The sequence below is a fragment of the Callithrix jacchus genome, chromosome 14 (genome assembly GCF_049354715.1).
Source record: "Callithrix jacchus isolate 240 chromosome 14, calJac240_pri, whole genome shotgun sequence".
Taxonomy (NCBI): domain Eukaryota; kingdom Metazoa; phylum Chordata; class Mammalia; order Primates; family Cebidae; genus Callithrix; species Callithrix jacchus.
The window spans coordinates 42,363,262-42,388,600 of NC_133515.1; the positions used below are offsets into that span (position 1 = coordinate 42,363,262).

The 25,339-nt window shown below is 37.9% G+C and overlaps 1 long non-coding RNA gene across 2 annotated transcripts in view; it reads left to right on the forward strand.

The window, feature by feature from the left end:
- LOC100404780 (uncharacterized) overlaps positions 1-23,797 on the forward strand; it is a 54,115-nt gene extending 30,318 nt beyond the window's left edge. For both annotated transcript variants that reach the window (XR_013526090.1, XR_008476285.2), the window contains exons 4-6: positions 17,784-17,908; positions 23,026-23,082; positions 23,723-23,797. This is a non-coding gene — a long non-coding RNA (uncharacterized LOC100404780). The remainder of the gene's footprint in view (positions 1-17,783; positions 17,909-23,025; positions 23,083-23,722) is intronic.
- The last annotated feature ends 1,542 nt before the right edge of the window (positions 23,798-25,339 follow it).

Consider the following 25,339-nt stretch of genomic DNA (forward strand, 5'->3'; position numbering starts at 1 on the left):
AGTTTCCCACAAGACTCAGGTTAGGATTTTTCAAGGATTGTTTTGTGGGTAGCAGACTAGGGAATTGCTGCTGATTGGATGAGGATGCCACCATCAGGACATGGAATATGGTCCTAATGTGACAAGCCTGCTGCCAAGTGAAGGCCATGGGACTACTAGAGTCATAAATCACAAGTCAGGATGGGGGTCAGTCAGTTGCCACAACACAAAAGTCTGAAAAAAATCTCAAAAGATCAATCTTAGGTACTAAAATAGTGATGTTATCTATAGGTGTAATTGGAAAAGTCACATATCATGTGACCTCTGGCCACATAACTCCTGAGTAGTAAAGAATTATAGAAGCTATATTCATGTATTAGCAGAATTCAGGCACCTCTCATAGTCCTAACCTTGTGGTCTTTCATTTGTTTTACAACATGGATTAGTTTTGGGAAGAGCTGCCATCATCCTTGATTTAAAATTAGACTATAAACTAAATTCCTCCCATGATTAGCAAGGCTTATGTCCAGGGATGAGCAGGAACAGGTAGCCTTTGAAGTTAGAAGCAAGATGGAGTCAGCCATGATAGATTTCTCTCACTGTCATAATCTTTGCAAAGGTGGTTTCATTTGCATCATAAAGTTCTCAAGATCAGAACTCAGAGCTCCCTCAGAAAGAAAATAACCACTCCTTCCCCATCTTTCTATCTTCTATCATTTCCTATTCCATTTCCAGGAAATTATCATATTGAATATCCTCATTAAAAAGGAACTATGAATATCACAAAATCTACAGTTTTAGAGTTAAGAATAGCTTTACATTATAAGGTTTCTGAACAAGTTAATATTCAGCAATTATTGTTCAATAAATAGAGTAAGTTAAGATCAACATTTTTGTTTCAAGTAGGATAATTTCCTATCACTATTAACAGTTTTCAAAAAATTATATATCACTCGTGTTTATGCTTTGGAAAATAAAGTGAGGAGAGCCTGGAAGCATTATTTAAATGTACTTTCAAACTTGATTGAGGAAAACATTGCTTAAAGTTAGCATTAACTCAGAACTATCTTGGTGACTGGAAAAGATGTACACGAGGCCTTCATATGTACCCTGCAGAAATTTTAAAATGTTATATTTTAGACTGGAATAAATTTGATTACAGAAATGTTCATTGAAATAGCAGAAACAATCAGCAACAATTGTTTAAAGGCAAATTAGTCACAAGAAATTAAAGTTTTTTTAAATATTAAGTATACTATGTATATTCATCAGGGGAGAACAAAATAATTTTCTCCCTACCCTCCATAGTTCTCTGAAAGAAAAAAAATATTAATGACATTTGGTAAAGATACTAAGTCAGACTTTTTTGGGGGGTGGGGAGTAACTGTGATAAACTTCAGGGCCACTCAATGGGGTTTTATACGGGGAGAGAGAGATTGGATACAGCTCTGACTCCAACAAGGACAAGTGGGGATATACCATTAAGGAGCAGAGCAGTGGCTCATGCCTGTAATCCCAGCACTTTGGGAGGCTGAGGCAGGATGATCACTTGAGGTCAGAAGTTCGAGACCAGCCTGGCCAACATGGTGAAACTTCATTTCTACTAAAAATACAAAATTAGCTGGATGTGGTGGTGCATACCTGTAGTCCCAGCTGCTGAGGGACTGTGTTAAAAAAACAGACTTCTCACTTTTTTAAAAAAAAGAAAGAGAAAGGGGGAGAGAGAACAGGAGTCTTGCTCTATTGCCCAGGTTGGAATGCAATCTAAAAATAGATATTAAAAATAGGTATTAAAAACCCTTTTATGCCGATAATTGTGCTTAACAGCAGAGAGAGGAAGGAATAAGGGAAGAAAATAACAAACAAATAGCCAACCAATATTTCATTTAAATCTGTGAAATGCTATGCAAATGCTGAAGAGTGATTTACTTCCAATTATGTGGTCACTTTCAAAATAGGTGTAATGTGATACTGAAAAAAATGTATGTTCTGTGGACCTGGAGTGAAGACTTCTACAAATATTGACTGAGTTCACTTATTCTAGGTCTGAGTTCAAATCATAGATGTCCCTGTTAATTTTCTATCTCGTTGATCCATTGAATATTAACAATATGGTGTCAAAGTATCACGCTATTATTGTGCGGGAGTCCAAGTCTCTTTATTTCTTTTAGTCTTTGTTACTATTAAAGTATATTTTGTCAGAGATGAAAGTTATGACTCCTGTTTTTTTTGTTGTTGTTTTTTTTCTCTCCATTTGATTGGTAAGTCTTCCTCCAGCCCTTCGTTTTGAGTCTTTGTGTGTCCTTGCTTATGAGATGGATCTGGATACAGCATACCGATGGCTTTTGGCTTTTTATTCAATTCCTGTGTCTTTGATGGGGGTATTTAATCCATTTAAATTTAGGATTAATATTGATATTTGTGAGTTTAATATTGTCGTTTAATGCTAGCTGGCTATTTTGCCCATTAGTTGATACAGATTCTTCATTATGGAGATACTCTTTACCTTTTGGTAAGTTTTGGGGATGGCAGATACTGGTTGTTCCTTTCTGTGTGTAGTGCTTCTTTCAGAAGCTCTTGTAAAGCAGGCCTGGTGGTGATGAAATCTCTGTTTGCTTGTTTGCAAAAATTTTTATTTTTCCTTCATTTATGAAGCTTAGTTTGGCTGGATATGAGATTCTGGGTTGAAAATTCTTTTCTTTGATGGTATTGAATATTGACCCCCACTATCTTCTAGTTTGTAGGGTTTCTGCTGAGAGATCTGCTGTGAGTCTGATAGGCTTCCCTTTATGGGTAACATGACCTTTCTCTCTAGCTGCCCTTCGAATTTTCTCCTTTATTTCAACCCTGGTGAATCTAACGATTATGTGTCTTGGGGTTACTCTACTTGAGGAATATCTTTGTGGTGTTCTCTGTATTACCTGGAGTTGAGTATTGTCCTGCCTTACTAGGTTAGGAAAGTTTTCCTGAATAATATCCTGAAGAATATTTTCCAGCTTGGATTCTTTCTCTTCATGACATTCAGGTACACCCATCAAATGTAAATTAGGTCTTTTCACATAGTCCCATGTTTCTTGGAGACTTTGCTCGTTCATTTTTACTCTTTCTTCTCTAATCTTGTCTTCTAGTTTCATTTCATTAAGTTGATCTTCGACCTCTGATATCCTTTATTCTGCTTGATCAATTCAACTGTTAAAACCTGTGCATACTTTGCAGAGTTCTCGTACTGTATTCTTCAGTTCCATTAATTCACTTATATTCCTCCCTAAATTGTCTATTCTCGTTAGGATTTCATCAAACCTTTTTTCAAGGTTCTTAGTTTCTTTACATTGGGCTAGAACATGTTCTTTTAGCTCACAGAAGTTTCTTATTTTCCACCTTCTGAAGCCTAAATCTGTTAATGGAACTCACTGGTTCTCCATCAGGCATCGCTCCCTTTTTGATGAGGAACTTTGATCCCCTGTAGGGGAAGAGGCATTCTGATTTTGGGTATTCTCAGCCTTTTTACGTTGGTTTCTTCCCATCATTGTAAATTTATCCACCTGTCGTCTTTGTAATTACCTACTTTCAAATTAGGTCTCTAAGTGGACGTCCAACTTGCTGATTCCCAGCGCTGAAATCTAAGCAACCCACTGCGCCAGCTAAAACAGCAGCGTTAAGATTTTTTATGCTTTTCTGCTCAGGAGTCTCCAGTCTGGCTTCCCTCTGGAGTCCCTTTTTCAATCAGCTGAATGGGCAACTCTGTCTTCCCAGAGGTCCAAATGTCGACCAAAAGGAGACCCAGTCCCATTTACTCTGCACCAAGAACTGCAGCACTGGGGTGCCAGCAAAACTGCTGTGCCAGCCACAAGAGTCTCGCTGGCAACCCATTGGGTTCCTCTGCTGGGAACCTCCTGGTCCATGAGCAACAAAATTCGTCTGAAAGTGTGGAGTCCTCTCATTCTCAGCGCTTTCACTGGGAGCTACAATCCTGAGCTGCTAGTAATCAACCATCTTGGATCTCTCTCTGAAAACAAACTTCTCTTCCCAGGTACACGAGGGCTGTGGTTTCAAAAGCAGGACCTTCCCAGCACCACACCTCTATCCATGTCCCCATCTGGGAATGTAAAGTTCTTTAACTTTCCTGCCCTTGTGTTAGCTGAAAAATCCAGGTGAGCATCTTTGTTCAAAAAGCCCGCTGAAAGCTCTGGGAGGAGGGGGCTTGGTTGTGAACCAGACAGCCAATCCAGTATCAAAGTCAAAGATCAATCACTCCAGAGAAAGTTTGAAAGAACTCCTCTCATTGGATGAGAACATGAATGGAGAAGGAATAACTCCAGGTTTAAAACCCAGATGCTCCTTACCTTTACGGATTCCTTCCTTGGATCCCCTCCTATGGCAGCCTGAGAGCTCTCTCTCTCTCTGTCTCTTTCTCTCTCTCTGCCTAATAAATCGCTCTTTCCAAAACTCTTTGGGTCCACACTATTTACTCGAATGGTAGCTCACTGCACCTCCAGGACCCCTTTCCCCATTCTTGGAATAAGAGAGGCCAAGGACCTTGGAATCAGAAGGGGAGGGAGCTGAGAATGCAGCCCCACTGCAGTTACATCTTTGGTGAGCCAGCCAGTAGTAAGTTGTCAGACTTCAGAGTGGAGAATTGTATCAGACCTCTTTGGCTTGCTAATCTATCCTTTTGCCTCTTTTAAATTTGTTAAGGAGGTAAAGACTGGGCGCAGTGGCAGAGGCAAGACCTGGCAGGAACTGCCTGCAGAAATCAGGCAGACGGGCCTGCATGGGGTCACACACAGTGGTGTCTGGGCCAAGTGGTGGGCACTGGCACCTGTGTGAGCCATGCCCAGCCTGTTAGACCTATAGTGACAGCAGCAGCTGTGCTGGGCCACTGAAGTGGCTGGCTCAGGCAGGTGGAAGAAAGTCACCTGTGCAAGCCACACCCGGCCTTTCAGACCCCAACCTCCTGAGTCCAGATTCCTGTGAGGCAAACTTCTTCCTGACTCTTTCCTCTAAGATATTTCCTACACATGAGGCTCTTGGGGTGGCAGTCCAGGGTGGCATTCCAGGGACCCTTGTCTCTGGTGCCCTCAGGCTTATGCCTATAAGGATCTCCTACAGTATAAGTGCACAGGGCCAGTTCCTTTAGTCTGCAGTGCTAGGTTATGTTCTAACTGAGCCAGAGTCTATCAGTGGGTACTGGAGGCCAGAGGTCATTGTATTTTTGTCACCCGCAATTTCCCAATCCAATTGAATGGTGCAAGAATTTAATGATGTACAGTTTGTCTTGCCTAGGATTGGCTCTCCATACGGCAAAACTTCTCCATCTAGAATACCATAGTCAGACCTTGTCCAAGGCCAAATAGTTAATTACAGGTCCCACAACCCTAGGGCATACTGCTATGATGAAAAGTGGGTCTGGGTCCTGAGGGCATTGCCATGTGGCCGTCCATTACCCGCTTTAAGATTGTTGGGCTTAGGGGTCCCTTTCAAGGAGTTTATCCTCCTAGGTCAGTTTATGGTCAAGCCTATGTTAATTGAACTCTTGCTAGGGAATATTGGCACCTATTGCCCAAGGTGCACTGGTCTAGTTCTTCAAGGATGTGCCGGTACAGGGCCACTAATCCTGGTAGTCTCCATGTCCTTATGGTGGCCAAGAAGGACATTTAGACAGCGAGGGTGTGCCCATGATGCCAGTAAGTGTGATTAAACCTGGCACATGAGGGGCCCAGAAGATGATTATGCATCTAAGGTGCAAGGAAACTACAAGATGTTATAACTGGGGGACTCCCCAGGGCTAGCAGTGTCAAGGAATAACCAGGAATGCTGGCATGTCTGCATTTGATTTCAGATGGGTGCTACTCTTCCCAAGGCAAAATCACCCTTAAATTGTATCCTGGATACCTGGGACCAATTTGACCAGTTATCCAGGATACAGTTTCTTCCAGTGATCTTTGAAGAAAACATGGCTCATTTTTCTCTGCCAAACTGCATAGCTGCAGTACTCTGCTGAGTGGAGAAACCTGGCCCCCTAAGGGAAGTATAAATTATAACACCCTTCTACAATTAAGCCTGTTCTGCAAGACGGAACGTAAATGGATTGAGGTCCCTTATAGGTAAGTTTTCTTTTCTCTAAGGTATAATCCTCAGCTATGTAAGGCCTGTAAACTATACCCTACTGGCCCCTCCTCAGGACTACCCCCATATTTAGGACTCCCTGTGATCCCTCCCTCCACCAATGCTGACCAGGTCTCCTCAGCTCCTATAACCCAAGAGGAGCCAGGAAAGGCCAAGGCACCTCAGGCTACTAGGATGCCCCAACTCTACCCCTACAGACAGTAGGATGAGAAATTGGCCCCACCAAGATATGCACCCCCTTTTCAATTTTTAACTTAAAGCAAATCAATGCAGACTTAGGAAAATTTTCAGATGACCCGGACACGTACATACATGTCCTGCAGGGCCTGGGTCAGTCCTTCAAATTAGACTGGAAAGATATCATACTATTGCTTAGTCAAACCCTAACCAGCAATGAGAGAGAGGCTAACTTTCCCATGTGCAGGCTAGGTGCAAAATCCAGGTGAACTTCTTTGTTCAAAAAGCCGGCAGAAAGCTCTAGGAGGAGGGGGCGCTCCTGTGGACCAAACAGCCAATCCAGTATCAATCAAATATCAATCAGTCCAGAGGAAGTTTGAAAGAACTCCTCTCATTGGACAAGAACATGCATGGGGAGGAAATTACTTCAGGGTTAAAATCCCAGTGATCCTTACCTATATGTATTACTTCCTTGGATCGCCTTCCATGGCAGCGTAGGAGCTCTCTCACTCTCTTTTTCTCTCTCATTGCCTAATAAATTGCTCTCTGCTAAACTCTTTGAGTTCACAATATTTATTTGAACCATAAGCTAACTGCATCTCCAAGGCCCCTTTCCCCATTCTTGGGGTAAGAGAGGCCAAGGACCTTGGAATTGGAATGGGGAGGGAGCTGAGTACACAGCCCCACCTGGGTTACACTTCTAGGAAGGCTGAGGCAGGAGAATTGCTTGAACACAGGAGCCCAGGCTGCATGAGTGAGCCAAGATCAAGCTACTGCACTCCAGCCTGGGTGACAAAGTGAAACTCTGCCTCAAAAAAGAAAAAAAAAGGGAGCAGAGCTGAGGGTCAGGAGTGGGAAATTGGTAAGGGAGAGGAAGCATCAAGAATAAGGGATTTCTGGCTCAGCTGACTTGAGATTATTACTGAGGGCAGGTCAGGAAGCTAAGATATTAGAGAGTGGTCACATAGCAAAAGTGAGAGATTTTTCCTAAAATAACTTAGCAGGATTCTTGCTCAAACTGCATTCTACAAGGACAGAGAGGGAAGCCCAAGTTTAGGCATAGTCAGAAAGGACTCAGAAGGTGGACTAAAGTTTTGGTCAGGGACTCTTTGTCAGTTCTTATTTGCATAAACCCCAGTAACAAAAGACAAATTGACAAGAGAAAAAGGAGTTTAATAACATGGGTACCCTCTATATATGTGGGAGACAATCCAGAATATGAGTAAATATCTCAAGTAGATCCTAAGCAATTGTCTCAGATTTCAGGCTTAAGTACCCTTGAGACACAGAAAGAAGGGAATGGGAAAGGGTCCTGTTATGGGGAGCTGGCACACAGTAAACACAATAAACAGGAGAAAAGCTTGCTTTGTAGAATTAAAGCTCATGCTTTCTCCATTTCATCATCTTTTTTCCCCTGGTATAGAGAGGAAGACACCTTTAAATGCAGATTTCTTTTCTAGATGTAAATTTCTCTTAGCAAATAGTAACTTTCAGAGCTTCTCCTGTGCCTGCAATTTCTCAGAATAACCCTTTCAAAATAATTCTTGGCCAAGAAGCATATTTGGGGTGGCATATTTTGTTCTCTTAGAATGATATTTTTTCGATAAAACAAGAAGAGCTAACGATCCTAAACATATATGGACCCAATGCAGGAGCACCCAGATACATAAGGCAAGTTCTTAATGACTTACAAAGAGACTTAGACTCCCACACAATAATAGTGGGAGACTTTAACACTCCACTGTCAATATTAGACAGATCAACCAGACAGAAAATCAACAAGGATATCCAGGGCTTGAACTCAGACCTGGAGCAAGCAAACCTGATAGACATTTACAGAACTCTCCACCCCAAATCCACAGAATATACATTCTTCTCAGCACCACATCACACCTACTCAAAAATTGACCACATAATTGGAAGTAAAGCACTGCTCAACAAATGCAAAACAACTGAAATCATAACAAACAGCCTCTCAGACCATAGTGCAATTAAGTGAGAACTCAGAATTCAGAAACCAACCCAGAACCGCACAGCTTCATGGAAACTGAACAACTGGCTCTTTAATGTTGACTGGGTAAACAATGAAATGAAGTCAGAAATAAAGAAGTTCTTCGAAACCAATGAGAACGAAGACACAACATGCCAGAACCTCTGGGACACATTTAAAGCAGTCTCTAGAGGAAAGTATATAGCAATAAGTGCCCATATGAGGAGAATGGAGAGATCCAAAATTGACACCCTATCGTCAAAATTGAAAGAGCTAGAGGAACAAGATCAAAAAAACTCAAAACCCAGCAGAAGACAAGAAATAACTAAGATCAGAGCTGAACTGAAGGAGATTGAGACACGAAAAACCCTCCAAAAAATCAATAAATCCAAGAGCTGGTTTTTTGAAAAGATCAACAAAATAGACAGACCACTAGCCAGATTGATTAAAAAGAGAACAACCAAATAGATGCAATAAAAAATGATAAAGGGGAAATCACCACAGATTCCACAGAAATTCAAACCATCATCAGAGAATATTACAAACAACTCTATGCACATAAACTAGTAAACCTGGAAGAAATGGATAAATTCCTGGACTCCTGTGTCCTCCCAAGCCTAAACCAGGAGGAAGCTGAAACTATGAATAGACCAATAACAAGGTCAGAATTCGAGGCAGCAATTAAGAGCCTACCACACAAAAAAAGCCCAGGTACAGACGGGTTCACAGCCGAATTCTACCAGACACACAAAGAGGAGCTGGTACCATTCCTTCTAAAACTATTTCAAACAATCCAAAAAGAGGGAATACTTCCCAAATCATTTTACGAGACCAACATCATCCTGATACCACAACCCGGCAGAGACCCAACGAGAAAAGAAAACTTCAGGCCAATATCCATGATGAACATAGATGCAAAAATCTTCAATAAAATATTGGCAAGCCGAATGCAACAGCAAATCAAAAAACTTATTCACCATGATCAAGTAGGATTCATCCCGGGGATGCAAGGCTGGTTCAACATACGCAAGTCTATTAACGTAATTCACCACATAAACAGAACCAAAAACAAAAACCACATGATTATCTCAATTGACACAGAGAAGGCATTTGACAAAATTCAACAGCCCTTTATGCTAAAAACCCTCAATAAACTCGGTATCGATGGAACGTATCTCAAAGTAATAAAAGCTATTTATGACAAACCAACAGCCAATATCATACTGAATGGGCAAAAACTGGAAGCATTCCCTTTGAAATCTGGCACTAGACAAGGATGCCCTCTTTCACCACTCCTATTCAATATAGTACTGGAAGTTCTAGCCAGAGCAATCAGGCAAGAAAAAGAAATAAAGGGTATTCAAATAGGAAAGGTGGAAGCCAAATTGTCTCTATTTGCAGACGACGTGATAGTATACCTAGAAGACCCCATTGCCTCAGCCCAAAAACTCCTGAAACTGATAAGCAACTTCAGCAAAGTCTCAGGATATAAAATCAATGTGCAAAAATCACAAGCATTCGTCTACACCAATAACAGACTTAAAGAAAGCCAAATCAAGAATGAACTGCCATTCACAATTGCTACAAAAAGAATAAAATACCTTGGAATACAACTCACAAGGAACATAAGGGACCTCTTCAAGGAGGTCACACAAACCACTGCTCAATGAAATCAGAGAGGACACAAACAGATGGAGAAACATTCCATGTTCATGGTTAAGAAGAATTAACATTGTGAAAATGGCTATGCTGCCCAAAGTAATTTACAGAATCAACGCTATCCCCATCAAGCTACCATTGACTTTCTTCACAGAACTGGAAAAAACCACCATGAACTTCATATGGAACCAAAAGAGAGCCCACATAGCCAAGTCAATTCTAAGCAAAAAGAACACAGCGGGGGGCATCACACTACCGGATTTCAAACTATACTACAAGGCTACAGTAATCAAAACAGCATGGTACTGGTACCAAAACAGAGATATAGACCAATGGAACAAAACAGAGGCACCGGAGGCAACACAACATACATACAACTATACAATCTTTGATAAACCTGACAAAAACAAGCAAGGGGGAAAGGATTCCCTGTTTAACAAATGGTATTGGGAAAACTGGCTAGCCATGTGCAGAAAGCAGAAACTGGACCCCTTCCTGACACCTTACACTAAAATTAACTCCAGATGGATTAAAGACTTAAACATAAGACCTGGTACGATTAAAAACCCTAGAAGGAAATCTAGGCAAAACTATCCAGGACATAGGAATAGGCAAGGACTTCATGAACAAAACACCAAAAGCATTGGCAACAAAAGCCAAAATAGACAAATGGGACCTAATGAAACTCCACAGCTTCTGCATGGCAAAAGAAACAGTCACTAGAGTGGATCGGCAACCAACAGAATGGGAAAAAATTTTTGCAGTCTACCCATCTGACAAAGGGCTGATATCCAGAATTTACAAAGAACTCAAACGGATTTACAGGAAAAAAACAAACAAGCCCATTCAAAAGTGGGCAAAGGATATGAACAGACACTTTACGAAAGAAGACATATATGAGGCCAACAATCATATGAAAAAATGCTCATCGTCACTGGTCATCAGAGAGATGCAAATCAAAACCACATTGAGATACCATCTCACGCCAGTTAGAATGGCGATCATTAAAAAATCTGGAGACAACAGATGCTGGAGAGGATGTGGAGAAAAAGGAACACTTTTACACTGTTGGTGGGAGTGTAAATTAGTTCAACCATTGTGGAAGACGGTGTGGCGATTCCTCAAGGCCTTAGAAATAGAAATTCCATTTGACCCAGCAATCCCATTACTGGGTATATATCCAAAAGACTATAAATCGTTCTACTATAAGGACACATGTACACGAATGTTCATTGCAGCACTGTTTACAATAGCAAAGACCTGGAATCAACCCAAATGCCCATTGATAATAGACTGGATTGGAAAAATGTGGCACATATACACCATGGAATATTATGCAGCAATCAGAAATGATGAGTTTGTGTCATTTGTAGGGACATGGATGAATCTGGAGAACGTCATCCTCAGCAAACTGACACAAGAACAGAAAATGAAACACCGCATGTTCTCACTCATAGGCGGGTGATGAAAAATGAGAACACATGGACACAGAAAGGGGAGTACTAAACACTGGGGTCTATTGGGGGGAAAAGGGGAGGGCCAGTGGGAGGGGAGGTGGGGAGGGATAGCCTGGGGAGAAATGCCAAATGTGGGTGAAGGGGAGAAGGAAAGAAAAGCACACTGCCATGTGTGTTCCTATGCAACTGTCTTGCATGCTCTGCTCATGTACCCCAAAACCTAAAATCCAATAAAAAATTAAAAAAAAAAAAAAGAATGATATTTTTGGGCAATGTCCTGAAACAAATCAATTGTGTAATACAGCAGTCATATATGTAAAAATTGATTTTAGATGCTCTTTACAAATTTATTCTAAAACAGCTATAACCAAAATGACTCCTTTTTAAGCTCACAATACTTCATATATAGATGCACATATTCTTTAATTCTTCCTCTATTTGGGATATGAGGAGCTATTCAATAGAAAACAAAAACCTATGAAAAATATAAAAATAAAACAAACTAGAGTTCCGCAACCATTTTTGGGTCCAACTGCGAGCTCTGTACAACCAGCCAAGCAACCTAATTTTAAAACCGAGGGACTAGATTGCTTCTGCTCTTTTAAAGTAAAGGTTACATTTGTCATCAGTGTCCTAGAGTACTTTTATAAAATGGAGTCATTAAATTGTTTCCTTATAAAATGCAGGGACCTTTTATACAAACAATAAATGGTTTGTTTTCAAAATACAAAGTTTATTTTTGAAGTAAAGGTTAATGTTCCATGAAGTCTCTGAGCCTTGGAATGCTTTCAGCTTTGGGAAATTTTTGTTGGAGTCCCCAAGTAGCAGCTATAAGCATTGAAGTACTCTCCTGGTTGTGACATTCCCAGCTTGATGACTTGATGGCTCAATTTACTTATATGGTGCTATTCAAAGTGATTTTGTAGCTTGGGGTAGGGGATACTGAAGTCAGAGTTACTGAGCCACAAATAAGTGAAATTTACACTCATGAACACTGAAGATTGCTATAATCATTTTCAGAGAGAGAGAGAGAGAAAACACTTTACCAAAGACATGAAATCGAAACTTCAAATGTAGAAGTTTAATTCTGTGAGTTTAGTTCATAGGAAGTATGACTGGAAAATGGTTTAATTAAGGTCGTGTTGACTGTCTATTAACAGTTCAATAATCTGCTCAATTTGAATGAAGACTTCCTAGAATAACGTGCTCATTGTTTGTTTCTTCTTAAAAGACAATTGCTGATTTTCTGTATTCAAGTAGTATCTGTCCAGTGACATCCAGTGGCATGCCTTCCAAATCACACTGGATCACCCCGGATGACACTGACAGAAGGAAATGCAAAAGAGCTTTGATGGAAAACATTTACAGATAAAGCAGTTGCTGCAAATTAAGGAACAGAATTGAGAATAGAGCCCATTCGGTCTTCTGCTTTTGGTAGTACCTGACTTTCTTCCTGGAAACAGAGATTGCTTGGAAAAGGATCATGCTGTTGCTTTCGTAAATTACCGGGGCCTTCAGAAGTCAAAAAGCTGGAACCTATCTCTACGTGCACTTGGGCACTCTTCTATAAATTGGGGCAATTGAGAGAGTATTGCTGCCTCTGTCCTCACTTCACCCTCAGAGATATGTAAGTTCATGCAGAACTCCAAATTGCAGGCAATGACTGGTTGACAATTACCAAGTGTTGGCTGTGACATGCTATATCCTGAAAAGCTCTACCCTGGATTAACAAGCTATGAATAACATAAACTGAAAGAAAGCTAGAAAGAGTGTTACTGATATACTATTGATTATTTTATTGCATTGCATGGGGTCCTAGAGAACCAGAAGTAATCTTCAGGAAAACCAAGATTTGATGAAAACATGAAGACGGAGTGAACTCAAGGCTGTTACTATGTGCCCACTCTCTCAAGGTAGACTTTGGAAGGAAAGTTGCTCACTATGAGATTAAAGAGCAGAAGAAACTATATGCACACTGATATTATCTGGATGCTTTTATTCCCAGATTTTTATGTAAATTTTTGGTGCTGCAAAAGAAGTAGCACTCTAATATAAATTTCCTCAACAAGGCAATTAACTTCTGTAGAAGGGTGTGGCTCACAGATGGAACAATGGTGAGCACACACATTGACAAGAAAGGAGAAGGAGTCCTTATTCCTGACAAAGGTAGTCTCTACTGCTGTGTTGTTCCCCTATTGGGTAGGGTTAGACCACACAGTCTAGCTAAAATTCCAATTGCCTATTTTAAAGAGAGCTAGGGTACGAGTCAAAGTGGTGGGGCGGGGAGTTTGGTGGGAAGGATGGTTATGGGAGAAGTACTGGGGTAATTCAGGTCAAAGCAGGTGACCAGAGCAGGTGGCTGGAGCACGTGACTGGAGCAGTGACCAGGGAACAGATGTGACCTACTGATTAGAACTGGTGGAAAAGTTTGTTTACCAAAACTACAAAGAAGTCAAACTTTAAAATGGAGAATTAAAGAATAAGAGAGCTGAACATACTCTTCTTTGAAGAGACACTTGGAGTTCACTATATCTAACACAGATAAGAGAAAAGATAAAATATTTAGTTAAACAGGGAGTTCTTTTATGTAGCAATTTGCACACACACACACACACAATCAGAACTGCAGATGCTAAAAACGTGGAGGTTAAAAACAATAAAAAAGAATATGTACCAGCATAAAAGATATCCTTAGAGGATAACAGTGATTAGTATTACTGTCATCAATAAGAGCATGAAAAAAATAATGAATATAGGAATTTAGGAAGCAGTAAGACAAAAACATAAAGAAAACAGATGAATGGGATTAGATTAAAGCAAATTATTTAGAAATCAGAAAAATTTAGTTGATAAATTCAATAACTCTTTCTTTAAAGAGATAAATAATAAATATTTTATTTCACCAAACATTATCAAGATAAAAAATAGAGAAAACTAAATTTAACTATGACCTTAGATATTATGAATAAATTCAAAATTCAATTTAGAGAAAACAGACTTACAGTGTAGTTCTTGTTAATAATTTGGAAAATTTATGTGAAACAGAATTCTTCAAATATTACCGAATTTATCTAAAAAACAGAGCTCTTGAATAGGTTTCAATTTCATAGACATCAAAAACATTTTACAAATATCATTAAAATAGGTGGTTTTGCTGAAAAATTCTATCAAAACTTAAAGGAAGAGAATATTCATTGCTTATGCAGTTTTTGAACTACGTAAACTCAGAAATCCTCAAAGTGCAATTTATGAATCTAACCTAACTATGAAATTTGACCAAAATAACACAAAGAGTACTTCTGAATTGCAATTTAATTTAGGACACCTATCTTAAGTAATGGCAAATTATATTTAATAAAATGGTAAAATAATAGCACAGCATGACAAAGTAAAGTAAGAAGGTTTTATTTCTCAGAATGTAGACAGTGTGGAACAGATTCTCAGCTAATCCCCACAAATTTGGTGGCTGTGGTTTTAAATTACCGAGGTGTTATGGGTATTTGTTACTGTAGAAAAACCTAGCCTATCTTATATATGTAATATCCAATAAAAAACTCTTTTAATAAAGTTACAGTTCATCAGCTAGAACTGTAACGTTATCTTCTAACGTCCAAGAGGTATTTTCTAAAATCAAAGAGATATTTTCCAATATACAAAAAAAGCTATAAAATAAAGTTACAAGAACAGAAAATGAAATACCGCATATTCTCACTCATAGGCGGGTGATGAAAAATGAGAACACATGGACACAGGGAAGGGAGTACCAAACACTGGAGTCTATTGGGGGGAAGAGGGGAGGGACAGTGAGGGGGGAGCTGGGGTGGGATAGCCTGGGGAGAAATGCCAAATGTGGGTGAAGGGGAGGAAGGCAGCAAAACACACTGCCATGTGTGTACCTATGCAAATGTCTTGCATTTTCTGTACATGTACCCCAAAACCTAAAATGCAATAAAAATAAAATAAAATAAAGTTACAGTTCTAATGTTTTATTATATAGTTTTCTACTGGATATTACAACATACATATATATATATGGCAACCTAACATAGTCACAACATCCAACATATGACTACTAGACTTGTCCTGCTTTACAGGGTATTTCAAAAAAGAAGGAATGTGATTGGAAAGAAAACTAACTGATTCCTCACTACAAAAACTTGAGAAGTACTAATGCAGAGTAGATATAGGGTATTGCCAAAGCCTTTTCTCACAACGAATGGGAAACCTGGCTGAGCCCCTCACATACCTCTAATTATGGAGTAAATCTCAGCAGTAGCCTGGATCCCTATGGTAAATAACACAATTTTAGCAGTAAAATGGAAATCATAAAGACATTTCGCTCCTCAAATTCTGTCAGAGAATACTGAGAAGACATTCACTACGAATAAAAATGTGCATATTTGCCAAGGCTGATAATATATTGTCTGCATTATCACAGAAACAGAATCACAAAGTTTTATAACTAGGTAACACTGTACACAGTCTCCTGTAAACATTTCATAGAGACAAAAGCATTTAAAAGGAGCATTGTGGTTAGGTAATTCTAAAAGTTACTTCTGTGTATGTTTAGGGTACCATAGGGAAATTTCAAACTTAAAATTCATCTAGTCAACTATGTGCATTGTATATGCTTTACAGGTAGATGATATCCTGTGTTTATAAGAGTTGTTGACAGATTCACAGCTCACATACAAAAATGAGTGGTAGGGGCCATGCTAACAAATGCCATCAATCTGTGAGACACAGATGCAAAGACAAAGTATTTCATGTAGGCATGCAGTGCATAGTTGTCAATCTTGGAAAAAAGTATTTTACTACTTTCTTCTGGTATATGGGACTAATTAGAGAACAATGATGTGTAATGTGTATGCAATGACCCCTAATGCTCATCAAAACCCAGTTACCAGGATGTGGAATGGGAATAGAGGTAGATATCATCATGTGTGTAATTGCATATGATTGTTTTATTATGCTCATTAATGTATATGCTTCCTTTTCCTCTGTCTTTGTGCCAAGCCTCTCTTCCTTCTTTTCTTTGCCAACATCTTCTTTTTTAGTATGGTTGGCATCCATTCTGCTGTGGTTCATCACAGATACAGTTAGATTTTCAATTATGTTTCACAAAAATGCAAATCATCTTAAAGAAGCCTTTAACATAATATGTTTGCATATACACATACATATATAGTACAATCTAATACACAGATTGTGTCAGGTTTATGTACTATTGAACTACTATACTGATGAACCACAGGACTGTTGAAAAGGCCTGTGATCCCATTTGGTTATTTAAAAATATATCCATAGATTATTGATACTCTTCCCTTTAGAAGGTGAATTGTGATTCCCCCTCTAAAAAATGTATGTTATCTTTTGTAACTCACTCTTAAGGAATAGAATGTGACAGAAGAATGAATTGTGATGTCTAAGATTAGGACATAAATACACCATGTCTTTCTCCTCACTCTTTTGGAAAATTTGCCAGGTGCCTTTTATGAGGATACTCAAACAGTCCCATAGAAAGGTCTGATAATAAAGAACCCTATAGCAAAGTACAGAGCAAGGAACTGGAGCCTCAAACTAACAGCCGTATGGGTTAGCTATCTTGGGAGCAAATCCTTTAGCAACAGTCAAACCTTCAAATGACAGCAGCCCTGGCCAATCACTTGACTAAAACCTCCTAAAAGACCCTGAGCCAGACCCACCTAGCTAGGAAATTCTTGGATGCTTGACCCCGAAAAACTGAGAAAATAAATTTGTTTTAAGCTGCTATGTTCTGGGTTAATTTTTCATGCAGCAATAGATAACTGATATGCCCATGCCACCTTACATAATTTAATTGGAGAGTTACTGAGTCTATTCCATCCAGGTTGGCTAAGCCATTACTGTGCATTTGAATAAACAGAAAGGAGAGATGCACTGTGATGGCAAGTACCACTTGACATTAAAAATCACTCAGACACATGCGATAGGTTCTGCCTGCAGTGGCAATTTATTTTGTAATTCATTGTACATTCAGCAGAGTTCAAGACATAAATATAAATGCTAGGGCAACTCTTTAATTTAGTTATTGAGTCTTGAACACCTGTATGTATCAATATATATTACTGATACTGGTGATACAAAGATACTGAAACAAACATAATTGATCCCCTGCCTATGATTATTTAATTAAGAGATGTGTAAATTTAGGCACAGTATTTCTGTTTAGGATTATTTTTTAAAAATACCCTTACTATTAAATGAACAATAACTCCTTAAATTGAAAAATGGAAAGGTCATTCTGTCTCTCCTTTTTTTTCTCTTTCTGTGAGTGTGTGTGTGTGTCTGTGTGTGTGTTTGTAAATATGTGTGTTCAGGAGTTGTCTATTCAGTTTGTCATTTCCTGTTTCTAGTGGACATGATGTTGGAATTGCTTCAATGAAGAATCAAAAATGATAAATCAGAATGTTCAAGGCACTAAGAGTCAGATCTCTCAGCTGTTCTCCAATCTTGCCTGTGACTAGTCATGTGTCTTTGGGTGAGTCTCAAGTGTTTCTGAAAGTTCTTTATGTAGTAAGGCTGTGCCCCCTTTTCTTTGCCCTACAATTGTTACTCTGAGTAGGAAAGGGTGCTATTACACACAATTCCCACTAGTGTTCTGATTTCACAGCTGTGAGTTTGTTGCTTAAAAGTAAAGGTGCAGTTAATTATAAGTCTATGTGTTTTAAAGATCTTATTTCAATTGCTTCCTGTGCCCATACTCTTTCCACCCTTTTTGTTTCTCTTGATATGTGCAGTTGTTCCTCTCCTCTCCCTTTCTCTCCACCCAGTAGGATGGAAAAGTTAACTGATTTGTGCAGACATGCAGTCCTCAGTGACCTTACCCAACATCAAAAGAAAAGTGTTGACATTAATCATAAATTGGATTTCTGACCTTTAGTTTTTCTTCTTTAAAGGAGAATAATGTTTCCATGAGTCAATCAATCGCTACGAAAATAAAATATGCATTGTGAATTGCTTTTATTCATAGCATCGTGCCACGATATTATGAAAAATCTCATTTGTAGTTGCATAACTGATTATCTGTAAAATGTAATAGTGCTACTGGTGTCCATCATTTTAAAGTCTATGCCATATTTGAATATTACTCTTTACTATTACATTTACACATTTTTGCATAATTGCCATCGGGGTATGGAAAAAGTATTTTGCATGCTTTTATCACACAGCCTGATAACGTATTTTCCTTGTTTTCTATGTAATCTTAACTATGTTTTTATTAGTTGAATAAAATTTGTGTAGCTTGCATGTAGTAGATGACAACTCTGAACCTAGTGATCCAATTTTCAAAAATTAACAATCAAGGGCTAAAATATAAGGAGGCATAATAGGTTGCAGAAAAGAAACCATCAAATTTATAAGCAGAAAAAAAAAAGACAATCAGGGTCATATGCTTTCTCTCTAAGAAAAACCAACTGAGTCTGGAGAGAAACCTACAATGCAGATAATTGTATGCGTGGTAGTTTAGAAAGGGAATAACAGAGGCCAGGCTGATGTTATTTTTCTTTTCTATCAGGCAGATAGAGACTAAGGGAGTAGTCAGTGAACAATGGGTAGGAACCAGCAGGTTTATAAATTATACCTGGATGCCTCTCAAGCTCGCCTCTGACAGGAAATGACAAATGCTCATCGCTGAGTTACTTTTTACTGTGGAAAATCACTCATTTGCTTGACATGGCTCTCCCACCAAGGGGGCCTTCTGTTGTTATTCCTTTACAATTTAAAAATTTATAGTGAAATTAAATTCTATTATTTATTGTGGCTGTGTACTACCTTAAGCTACCATTAATCACAAAGGCAGAGAATACAAAGGAATGATTTCAATGCTGTATCTTTTGGGAACTGAAAAGAAGCAGGAAATCAAATACACAATTGGAAAGAACAGGGACTAGATAATGGCAAGAATAGAAGAACCGCCTATTTTGAGACCTTTTATGTTAACAGTGGTAAGAAATTACCCTGTAATTCAGAGCATAAGTATTGCATTTGTAATATGTTATTTTGGGAAACACAGCCAAAACTTCATTATGTCATGCTGTGTTATTTCTACAGCTGGTACTATTGTTGGCAAATGCTTTTTGAAAAAACTTAGTAAGACAAGGAAAATGCTCCAGTTGGCCTCATTACTAAGAAGTGATGTTTTCATTTGGACTTTTCACATAGTCTCCTGATCTCACTTGATTACATTGATAGGAAGAAATGCTTGGCTTGGAAGACCCCTTCGTTTATATAGACCTGAAGTCCACCAATTGCTTTTTCTGGTTTACATGCGTTGTCAGTGGCACTTGTGAAACATATCCACAGATTTCTTTACACTATTCCCATCATCAGGAGGTGTCTGTATCATCTCCCCCTTTAAAATGGACACATTTTACGATGTTTTTGAGCAAAAGAGAATGGCAGAATTGGCATAGCATCATGTGACTTCTTAGTTTCAGTCACACAAAGTCACTTCAGGTTCTGCATTTTTTGCTTGAATACTCACTCTTGAAAAATATTAGCTGCCAAGCAAGTAGTCTGATTGCATTTTTCTGTTGGCATCCTCTGAGGAAGCCTAAATCAATTAACACTGAGAGACTACATGGAAATAACACAGGTAAAGACTCTAGAACTGGCGGAGAGAGTTTTGCCCAGACGTCCCCAGCTGCTCTATCATTTCATATTTCTTATTCTATTATTGAATTACTGAATGAGAGTACCACATTTTCACCACCTTGTTAAGCTCTTTCTGAATTCCTGAAGATAACAGAATAAAATGACCTTGTTTTTGAAGTCAGATGGTGTGGAGCAATTTGCTATGCAGCAATAGTCAAACACTTACCGAACCTAAGGGAAATGAAGATGTTTCCTATATGGCAGGATAGGTGAGGACTGCACTTATATGTACATGGTTCCACCCCAAACAGTTACTCAGTAAATTGGAGCACTAGAAAAATTTTAAACTATACAAAAGTTTCATAAATAGAGGAAAACATCCATTCAAAATTCCATCCTTCTAGTGTAATGGGCATGAAATTATCCACAACACTTGAATTGTCTAAATCAACTTTGATTTGTTTAAATCAAATGAAATCTGTCTCCAGCCATAAATAATTGGATTGGAAGAGTAGTCCAATCTCACTCAGTCTCTGCTTTTTCCCTGCTTTGGGTAATCCCAGCACCACAGATAGAGTGCATTGTTCTGAAAAGTTTCCCTTCTCAATCAGAAAAGGTCCTGAACCTTGCTGCTGGATACTGTATCTCTTCCTGTGCCTGCCCAGCTCTATGTAATGGAGATGCCATGGTGGGGTTGTACAACTCTCACTTCTATTTTTTTCCATTCTTCATGCCTCCTCCTTCTCCAAGGTGGCTGCCTTGAGATAAGGCCCTTTGTAGAACCCATAATCTTGATCTTCTTCTTCACAGTGCTGCTAATTTATTTTTTAAACTCAATATAACAAATATTCATGTTATTTTTTACTTCCATGATATCTTCTGAGGACGCATCTGGAAGGCCCATGACTAAGTTTAGGCCTTAGAAGCAAGAAGAGTGAAAAAGCCCCTTTTTAATAGAAACAAATCTAGTATAATACCGTTCTGTATAATTTCACCTAATAGTAATCATTTTATATTTTAACATTGATTTTATAATTAAAATTTATTCCACTATGTGTTAAGTAATTTTTAAAATTTATTATTTTTTTGTCTTGGTACAAAATTGTCTCACCTCAGTTTTGACTATTATCTTCATGTTATTGCCACCTTGTAATGAAATCTTGACTATTTTATAGAACTTTTTTTAAATTTTGTTGAAAAAAGCAAATAGAAAATATTATTGTGTTTTTTTCGTTTAGATCCAATTACCCAGCATTCAGTAATAGCTACCATTCTTAATTCTATATGCTAACATGTATACTTATGTATAAATATATTTTATGTATGCATGTGTATATATAACTTGTATTCATGTGTATATGCAAATCCAATATTTTGTATGTTATTGACACTATATTAAAAACAATTTATGACATCAAAATAATCATAAGTTTTTCAGTAATTTGATGATAGAAATAATTGCTATATTTTATTCATCAGTTGTCCAGTTCCCGGTCAAAATATTTTGGATTTTAAGTGCTATGCAACAGTTTTACCACTAAATAGCTATTAACAATGGCTTAAACAATCTTCTGAAGATGTGATTAATAAATTAATCATTAATAAATAATATGGCATTGAAAAATCAAATATTGTGTATCACTTCCCAAAGCAATCTAAAATGTTAAGAACCAGTTATGATTTGTCCATTGTTAGACAATTTACTCTTCTCTGTGTCAGTCTCAGGGGAAAACTGTGGAAGCAATTGCTATTTACTGTTCTTATTCTGACTAATATATGTTTATTCAGTGTGATTTCATGCAAAATGAAGATATCATAAAAAGGACCCTTCTGCTCTAAGAGTCCCTTTTGGAAATCAAGTATACACAGAAAATAGCATTTTTAGACTTGACAAAAAGATGTTTTGTTTTCAAGTTCCACATTATGCAAAAATCACTTACTCAGAGTTATAGAATTTATGGCAATGCTGCCTTAAAATTCCACCCTGACAAGAACTGCCTGAAAAGAAAATTTGTCTGCTATTCACATAGCCATTCTCAGATTGTGCAGCTTCACCATGTGTATCTTCACCATGGCTCTGAGGTACTGATTTCTAGTTACAACAAAAGAGAAAAGGAATAACGAGACTTGATAACACACACTTTTTCTGCTAATTCATTATGTTTAAATATGATACTGTGCTGTACATCTCTCTCAAATTGATAAGTTCTTTGGTCCCACATAGTCAATTGAGTTCTGGCATTCTTTGACTTTCTGATTTTTGCAACAATATCTGTGATTACTTCTTGTCTCTTCCACTGGGCAATACTCACATCTCTCACCCATGTAAGCCATGGACATAGGAGTGACTTTGGCTGCTCTGTTGAATCAGGAAAGCATAGAGATGATATAGTATAACTTTCATTTTACTAAAAGACAAAAAGTAACAACTTACTTAAAGGCAAATGGCTAGCTGATGGGCAAGCCAGAGGTGCTAGCATTTCGATTAGGAACACTCTCACTATTTCGATATGTCAAAAATGGGGGAGGGATTGTCTTTATCAAGAGCTGCTACTCCTGTGGGTACTATTTTAGACTTTCAATAACACTTTTATTACCTTATCTCACCCTTCCAGCATGTCAGATTTGAGCTACTACTCATTTTTCATCCCATAGGCTGGACTCCGCATTTCCAGATGAAGTGTGACTGTGTATTTCAGCAGCATCTGGTCCTCACCTACTGAGATGTCGTACAAACCACTGTTCCTATCATTGATCAGCAGTCACTTCCTGTTCACTGCATCAACCTCCTGCATTGCTTTTATTCATCTCTAACCACTGACCTCTTTTCTTCTTAATTCTCACCTCAGTTTTGACTATTATCTTCACCTTATTGCCACCTTGTAATCTTTCTGATTACATATTATGATAATAGATTATTCAGACCCTAGTATCCAAAATACCAATAAATGGTTTTCAACTCATCAAGGTGATCGTCTTGTTTATGATTATTTTTAATAGGATAACTGGACTTGCTTTCATCAATACATCTTTCTAATCTCTACAATTTTCATCCTGGTAAGCCATATTTTTCCCTTTGGTATCTTCATTTATCTACTTTATAATATAGAGTCAAACCTTTGCCATTCTTTAGAAACATTAGACTAACACAGTACACCATTTAAGATTTTTTTCTCTTTATTTGGTTAATATATGTACCTTCATTATTCATGTTAATTGAAAAGTGTAGTGCTATGTTCTGATCACTCTTATTTATTATTTGCTTTATATTAATATATATTAAGATTGGATATACAAATGAACAATGGTCAGAGTATAAGTAAAAATAGAACTCTGACTCACAACCGGCAACAGTCAGCCAAGGAAGCCAACCTGCTATCTTTGGCAACCACTCTAGGAGGTCAAACAATACCCTCTATAGCTAAGTATAATTAAAATAGCTTGCTTACAGCAGGAAATATGGCAGAGAATTTCCTTTCTGTATTTCTAATGGTCAATTTCCAAAAGTTTTTGAATGATTTTTCCTTGGTAAAGAGGATGTAAAACCTAACTCCTAAGAAGAAAATATCAGACTATTATAACTATATTAGTTTTATATTCTTACACATTATAAAGACCATGTGATTCCATTTTAAACAGTTGGTTCAAAATGACCAGAACTTGATTAATAACTGATGTCTTTCCTATTTTTTTACAGCTGCTTCAACTTGGGACCAACTGGAGAAAGCAAAATACTCACTCTTTTTTTTTTTTTTTTTTTTTTTTTTTTTTTTTTTGAGAGAAGGAAAGAAAAAAAAAATAAGTAAAGGAGAGGAAGAAAGAAAATACTCACTTTTAATCGCATATGCTTTCTTACTTACTAGCTAGACCGCCTCCAACATTCCCATGACAACAGCCTCCAATAAGCGCATACCAAAAGTTATCTGTTTTTTCTACTACAAAGCGTTTCCAACCCTCAGTCTGCCTAACTCTCTGTAAAATGCAAGTGATGATAACTGTTTCTCTTGATACAGTAAACTCCAAAAAAAATTTAAAAAGCCTTTTCTCACTTGGGCGGTTTTCATCTATTTTCACAGTTAAAGCCATATTGTGGCAAATTTTAGGACAAGAAAAGGGTAAGGATAGTCTTTCTCTGATAGCTCCAAGATGATGCTTTTTGGAGATGCCTTGAAAACCCGGGAAGCTCCCTTTGACTGGAATCACCACTATGGGTATCAGGCATGAATGGTTACACAAGAACTGGCTGATACATAGGTTTCCTTGGTCACAGCTGCTGTCTTACAACCTCTTTGAGACTAATTTGCCTGATCTGAAAAGAGGAAGATAAAGAGATCTATCTCATGAGTCAGTTGATTGTAATAAATAAAGAAATGGATATAAATTAACTACTATGGTGTTTCTAAATGCTCCTTTCTTTTATCCTTTAAGGGCGTCTAACATTCATCATCAAAGAAAAATTGTAGTGGACTATCATTTCCCCAGAGTCGGATTTTCTGGTCGAGGATGAGGTAGGTATATTTATTATTGTTCTCCTTTATTCTTAATGTATTAGATAATTAATTTAATTTCAGTGAATCCTTCTTAATTGCAAGATTCCTGCTTAGATACTGGGGCCATGGAAGAAGACAAGCATGAATCCTGCCATCTTACAACAAAAATTTACGAAAATAAGAGATACACACAAAGTGATATGAACAAATAGAAGGGGTAATTCAAGAAGTTATAAGACTCTTTAGAAGCAATGTTTAGTTCACAATTGCACACTGAAAACATATGTGCAAATATCATTGAAAGAACCCTGTTATAGCTGGAAAATAAAAAGGTCATTACCATGCAAAGAAGTTTAGGAATTGAATAATAACCGAACAATAGAAAATAGATGGGATGAAATGGTAGAATTATCAAAGAAAACAAGACAAAGAGAACAGATACTAATAGATGTTGAGCACCATGTACAAGGTATTTTACATGTATTGTCACTTAATCCTTGATGAAGTAGAGATCATTTTTTTAACTTAGTCTTTTAAATAAGTCAACAATTCCATGATAACGTGTCTGAAGCCACACAGCAGAAGTGGAAAAGCTGTGCTAGTTGACGAAGTAGCTTGGCTCCACAGCCAGTGCTCTTAACCACTGCATTTTCCTGGCTCCTGGGTAAATGAAAGCAAAAATGTAAACAATTATCCCCCATGGAAAAGTGCAGATTTCACAACCTACAAATAAAAGCAGCAGGAGTTTCTTTCAAGGGTTCTGCTTTGGCAATTCAATAGGTAATTGTGCCAGTTAATAAGATTAAATATCTGGAAGACATATG